Raw genomic sequence first — 7050 nt, 5'->3', positions numbered from 1 at the left:
CTTGCTCCAAACCTTTGCACCCCACACCCACCTGGCAGCTCATCTGCTGGGAGCCTGCCATCCAATGGAGCCAGGAGGGCCGTGTGGGAAGCCTCAGCCTCCAGATGTCTCCTATGACTACTGCTACCCAAGCTGTCCTGGCTGGAAGCTGTGGTCTGATGGGTGGGAACCCTGGCCTTCCATCACTCCCCTCCGACCAGGTGGCTCCTGTCTTCCTGGGTGCCTGGCTGTGCTCACCTTCCCTCAGCACTTCTCCTCCTCTGCAAGCTTGGCTCAGGGTGGGGCCCGGCCTCTTGAGACCTGGGATCGTTGATGGTCTCATGGGCCTGTGCCATCCAAGAATCTCAACGCAGGGAAAAGTGTGGAAGGGGTCATCAGAGTCCTCCCAGTCCCCACTCTGGCTGGTGCCCACTCCCTCGGAGACTGTCCTGGGCATCTCCCCCTCCCCCGGTGCCATTCCCGGGGGCAGGCTGACCTCAGTGCTTGGTGCCGGGTTTGCCGATGGTCCCAGGGACCCCTGCACTGATAGTGGGGCTAAGGTAGCCAGCCACATCTCCCCTTCCGTGGCCCCACTTTGCTCTGGTTCCTCCCTTCCAGCCCTTGCTTCCTGCTGCAGCCCTAAAGGCAGGTGGAAACACAAATTCCACATAATCCCACACTTAACCATTTAGTGGCTTCCACAGCTCTTAAGACAGAGAGCAAACGTGGCGAGGCGGGTGGAGGGAGGTACTACATCACCTGGTATGTGGGGATAAGAAGTGGGCTTTAGGGGGAAGCACATACACCGAGGCTCAGCAAGAAGAGGCACGCCATTTCCTCTATGCGTGCATGGGCCAGGCTGCTGTCACTGCATGGGACTCAGTGTCCCCAGGGACCTGCCCTTGCTCCTACCCCTTTTCCATGCATGCTTCAGAGTAGCCTTGTTTGTGGGACAAGCAGCCGAGCTCAGGCGCCAGGCAGTCTGGGTGTGACTGCCAGCTGATTGGGGAGGTGTCTGAGAGCTCCAGCTGCCAGCACCTGGAGACCTTGCTGGATTAGGCTGGATTAGCTGGATTAGGCCTTGTGGGAGGAGGAGGCCTGATACCTTGGGGAGCTGAGTTCAGGTGAGTCTTCTCTTGCTGAGAGAGGAGGAGCAACTGAATCTGCCTAACTCCGTGCCTGGAGACCAGGCTGGCCTCCTTTCAGACCACCGAAGGCACACAGCTCCTCTGGTCACCCAGCCTCTGCTCACACACTGCTCCTGAAACCTTCGCCTGTCCCCTGCTCTGGGTCTCAACTCAAATACCACCTCCCCCAGACTGCCAAGGGCCCAGCTATTCACCTCCTCCTGTCCATCCCTCGGAGCATCCATGGATAGTGATAATGTCATTTGCAGTGATTGTCATCTGACCATGTCTGTCTCCCTCCTTGGAATGCAAACAGGTCGGATTTGTTCACCTTTGAGACCCACTGCCTAGTAGAGCACCTGACACATTGTATCAGGAAATCCAAAATCTCCCTGGTCCTTGCTTCTCAAAGTGTGGCTGGAGGCCTGGCTGCTGATGTGCACCCCTCCTGCAGCTTGTTAGAAACTCAGACTTCTCAGACCTGTGACTCAGGTGTGGACGCATGAGGTGTGTCCGTCCTCATGTTAAATGGGAGAGGTGATGGTGTAGATGCTTGGGAGGACTTCGGGGGTTGGTAAGAGGTGGTGGAAGAGCCGATCTGGGGGGACACTGAGGCACCCCAGAAATTAGCGCCAGTGGAGCGCACTGCTGTGGCCAAGGCTGGAAGGACCACAGGAGGAAGGGGCTGCTGTGATTCCAGGGGCTGGGCCTCTCCAGCTGGGTGCCACCAAAGCAGGGCACTCATGAGAAGGCATGGCTGGCTGCTGGAGAGGTGTGCGGTGAGCAGAGCAGGGGCATGGGGCCCTCACTGCCCGCTCTGGCCTCCCATCTTCCTCAGGAACCCCACCATGGTCAGGCCTACCCACAAGCCTGGGAAGGAAACTGGGGAGATGTGGTTCCCGCAACAGAGAGCAGAGCAGGGCAAGGTTGATGGAGTACCCGACAGCTGTCACTACAGACATGATGTCCTTCCTTCCACCCACCCCCATCTGCCACCGTAGCCAGTAGATGGTGTGTCCCCGGCCCATGGCCTGTAGGTCAGCCCTCCCATGTAACCCACAGGGGCTCTTGGCTGGGCAGCATTTGGCGGCTCTCTGCCTGGCCAGCCTCTGGATCAGCCTGAGCCACCCTTTTGCTCAGCCTGGCCTAGGAGTATATGGCCCATCACCTCTGCTCTGCCCCTCGTTGCTCCAGAGAGACGCAGAGGGCTGAGTGTGCTCAGTAGTACGTGTCGCCCCGGCCCACACCTCCGCACTGACTGCTGCCTGCTCTTCACACCTCGCTGGCATGGCTGGAGGTGGGAAAAGCTTTCTAGCCCCTCATCCTCAGGGGAGTAGCAGGGCCACAAGAGCAGGAGGCCCGAGAGCTGCCCTGGGGCTGCAGAGAGGGTCGAGGTCCAGGCCAGGGCAGCAGGGACAGGAAGTATGCTATTTAGAAACGACTCAGTAGTGGGCCCTTGGCAGACGCATAACCGCGCTCTGGGGGACTGGAATCAACCAGCCGTCCTGCCACTGCCCACAACCCCCGACGGATGCTGACTTTACTTATGGGCCTATGGGCCCCATTATTCCTGTCCCCTGTAGATATTTTCTGAAAGCCTTTGCAAGAAGAGCTGATAGAAAAGATAGGTGCCCTGGAGGCTCCTGGTCCCTGCATTTCTGTATTTCTGGCCACAGCACTGACTGTCCAGAGAGTAGACAGGGCTCCCTGCCCTCTGGCCCAGCCCAGCCCAGCCCAGCAAGCAACACTGCTATGCCCCTCCCATGCCATGCCCATCCTGTCCACTTCTGGGGATTGGTTTCCTCATCCTGGGGCTGGAAGAGGCTATCTGGTTATTCAGGGACTCCTAGGAAATGCCCAGGAGCTGTTGCCAGGGGAATATTAAATGTCTTAGCAAGCACAGTCCTGTAGGCATCTGGCCAGCAGCTCACTTGGCGCCTCCCTCCCTCCTCTGGAAGCTGGCAAACCCTTTCGGGATGGGACCCCCTTCTCTATGGCTTGAGGGGAGGAGTTAGAAACACAGAAACTTGGAACACTCTTACTTTTCTGCTGCCTTATACCGTAGAACCCCAGGTGCAGCTCTGCCCTTTTACCTGCCCCTGACCTGGGGACACCACCCCTGCCTCCTAAGTGTGGGCCTGCCCGCTGGGAGCCAGCCAATGTTCTGCTAATGTTCTGAGGTCTTGTCAGTCCCCGTGGCCCACCCTGCTCTCCATGGCTCCTCCCTCCCCTCACTCCCACTCAGGAGTGCTCCCACTGTGTTCCTCCCTGTGCAGCCTATACTGGCCAAAGGAAACCAGCAGGGACAGAGCCACGGCTCCAAAGAGGGCTGATGATGGATAGAGTCTGCACAGCATGGAGAGGCCATTTCCTGTCCTGACGGGAGCACCTGTGCTACCACCAGATTTCTCGCTGATGGCACCCACATCTCCTGGCCTGGGGTGCTGACCCCGGAGGCTCAGGGCTGTCCCCAGTGCCCGGCCTGCCAAGTTTGCATGTATCATCTCAGCGAGTCCAGTCTGGGGGGCTCCAACGTCATACCCATCTGAGTGCCATTCATTCATTAAACTCCTACAGCACTGAGCCACACTCCGGTTTGCCTAAGACACCATGGCCACCCCAGGCGAGCCTAATGTAGAATGGAGAGGGGTGACACAGCCATGCCCCAGAGTGGCCTGTTCCTCCTTTTGCTGGAGGCTTCTTTTGAGGGGATCAGGTGAGAGAGAGGAATTAGGAAACAGAATGGCTGAGGAAAACATGAGGAAGGCTAAAAGAACAAACTGTTATGTGAAAATTTACTACTCCCGAGAGAGGCATGTGGATGTAAAAAAAAAACCCCAGCCAGTGGGTGGTCCTGTATTTCACATGCTTTGGGCACACCCAGCAGAAATCGAGAGCTTGCTACTGGATTTTTAAAAAGAAATTCTTTCCTTAGCACCTTTGACATGTCCTTGTTTGCACACAGAGCCCTCTAATTTGGGGTACACAGAGAGAGGCACAGAGACCCATGGATTATATACTTTCCTGTCCTTTTGGTAACTTGTTGGAACCGCACTTTTCTTTCTCAAAATATTATAGCTGATCATAATCAAGTGTCTGAGTCATTCCCTACAAAGTGGGGCATTTGTCTGAGGGAGAGAGTCACCCACTTTGATTTATGACAGCCCAAGGCAATTTCTGACCTCGCAGAGAGGAGAAGTGTAAAAGACAAATGAAGCAGGATGGAAATCTACAGGAAACATCAGAGATGTTCTTAGTGAAGACCCATTCAGGCATAGAGATGTGTCTCTGGGTCTGTTCTGTGACTGCCCCACAACCCCTCGCTGATCTCAGCAGTGCATGAGTGGCACCGCAAGAGTCTGAATGAAAACCCTGCATTTGGGCCAGACGCCATGGCTCACGCCTGTAATCCCAACACTTTGGGAGGCTGAGGTGAGTGGATTGCCTGAGGTCAGGAATTTGAGACCAGCCTTGCCAACATGGCAAAACCCTGTCTCTACTAAAAATACAAAAATTAGCCGGGCATGGTGGTGGCACCTCTAGTCCTAGCTACTTGGGAGACTGAGGCCAGAGAATTGCTTGAACCCAGGAGGCAGAGGTTGCAGTGAGCCAAGATCAAGTCACTGCACTCCAGCCTGGGCGACAGAGTGAGACTCTGTCTCAAAAAAAAAAAAAAAGAAAAAAAGAAAACTCTGCATTCGAATTTGTGACTGTAGACATGTCAGCATTGCAAGCAAACTCCCCAAGCTGTAAAAACAGTGTAAATTCCATCTCCCATCAGGCCCAACACGATCAGGTCAACCTCGGTGGGCATCCCAGCCTTGCCAATATTTGCTACAGGGAACTGGGAAGTGACAAGGAACCACACAGCTCCGAGATTCAGTTTCCTCACCCGTAGAATGGAGATACTAACACCTGCCTCTCAGGGCTTCCGAGTGGCTTCATAAGAAGGCATGCAGAGTACTCAGCTTATGCCTCACCCAGAATCCAGGCTCCAATCTTACAGGGGCTGCTGAAGCAGGAGAGGCAACATCCTGGTGCCCATGGGGCTTCCATGTTTGTACAGCACACTCCCCAGATGATTACCTGGGAATTTAAAAAGTTATGCCACCTGGATTATTAATGATAGCCCACCCCCAGAGACTCTGATTTAGTTGGCCTGGGATATAGCCTAAACACTGGGATTTTTTAAAAATGCAGTGTAACACAAAGCCATAGCCAGCCTCAGCCACATACCTACATGGATCCACATGTGTTTCCCATTCCTCTGCCTCATTCGCTCCAGCTCCCCCGGCTCCTAGCTCCATCTCTGCTCTGGATGTTGCTGTTATTTTGTGGCTGGGCCAGGGAGCAAACTCTCCCCTCTTCTACGACCTGCAGGGTGGGGGCCCAAGCTGGATTCAGGCCTCTGCCAGGACCTAAGCCTCTGAAGAGTGTTGGGTAGCAGTGGTGATGAAGGATCCAGGCACCTGGTGCCGAGGGCAGACAGGCATAAGAGCTGAAGCTATGAGATAGGAAGGGCCAGGAGGCCTGGGGTCTGTGGGTAGAATTCAGGGCAGTAACCTCTAGCTGAAATGTAGGTTTTCCCTCCATTATGAACAAGGGCAAAACCCCCGCAGTAGTCTTCCTGGGACTTTGTGACCATTGGGAATCATCACTCCTTCTATATGACAGCAGAGTTGCTGCAGATAACTTGCAATATTGGTTTTGTTCATCACTACATCAAAATCGCAGTCCTGCGTAGACCTGCCGCCAGATTCTGTGGTTGGTTCATTAAGTGAAGAAGCACATAGTTTACCTGATTACAAATTTATTGTTTAATATTTTGGTAACAACAGTTTAATGTCACTGGCTTACTTTACAATCCTATGTATTTTATCTTACACATTAAAAGCACTCCTAGGCCCAGCGCGGAGGCTCACTCTTGTAATCCCAGCATCTTGGGAGGCCAAGGTGGGCAGATCACCTGAGGTCAGGAGTTCAAGACCAGCCTAGCCAACATGGTGAAACCCTGTCTCTACTAAAAATACAAAAATTAGCCAGGTGTGGTGGCGCATGCTTGTAATCCCAGCTACCAGGGAGGCTGAGGCAGGAGAATTGCTGGAACCTGGGAGGCAGAGGTTGCAGTGAGCCGAGATTGCACCATTGCCCCCCAGCCTGGGCAACAGAGCAAGACTCTAGTTCAAAAAAAAAAAAAAAAAAAAAGAGCACTTCTGGGGTTGGGTGCAGTGGCACATGCCTGCAATTCCAGCACTTTGAGAGGCTGAGGTGAGAAGATTACTTGAGGCCAGGAGTTCAAGACCAGCCTGGGCAACATAGTGAGACCCCATATCTACAGAAAATTATCTGGGTATAGTGGCACATTCCTGTGGTCCCAGCTACTTGGGAGGCTGAGATGGGAGGATTGCTCAAGCCTGAGAGGTTGAGGCTGCAGTGAGTCGTGATCATGCCAATGCACCAATGCACCCTAGCCTGGGTGACAGAGCAAGACCTTGTCTCAATAAAAAGATTTAAAAATATAATAAAATAAGAGCACCTCTAAAAAGGACTCTATAGGCTGCACAGGACTCCAAAGGGGTTCCTGGCACAGAAAAAGTTAAGAGCTATGAGCAATGAGATGAGGGGTGTTCAAAGCCATGATTAGGGCAGCAACGGTGGGGATGGAGTCCTCTGGCTCTCCCCAGGAACTGCCTGGGGGTTTTATGAGCTGCTCCTTCCTAGGCTCTGCCCTGCACCAAGTCCCTGGACCCCTGCAGGCCTGGTTGTTCACTCTGCCTGGGTCCCCCAAGCCAGCCTGAGTCTGAAAGAACTACCTGGTCCTCGACGCCTCACCTGTCCATCCAGACCCCTAAGCCCCGGCACCTGGCTGCAACTCTGGCCTTCCCATTTCCTTAGGTAAACTGCAATTCCTCAGAGCCAGAAGAGCTGACCAACACTCTGTGAG

This window comes from Gorilla gorilla, chromosome 8, assembly GCF_029281585.2.
Source record: "Gorilla gorilla gorilla isolate KB3781 chromosome 8, NHGRI_mGorGor1-v2.1_pri, whole genome shotgun sequence".
Taxonomy (NCBI): Eukaryota; Metazoa; Chordata; class Mammalia; order Primates; family Hominidae; genus Gorilla; species Gorilla gorilla.
This window is presented reverse-complemented; position numbering follows the sequence as displayed.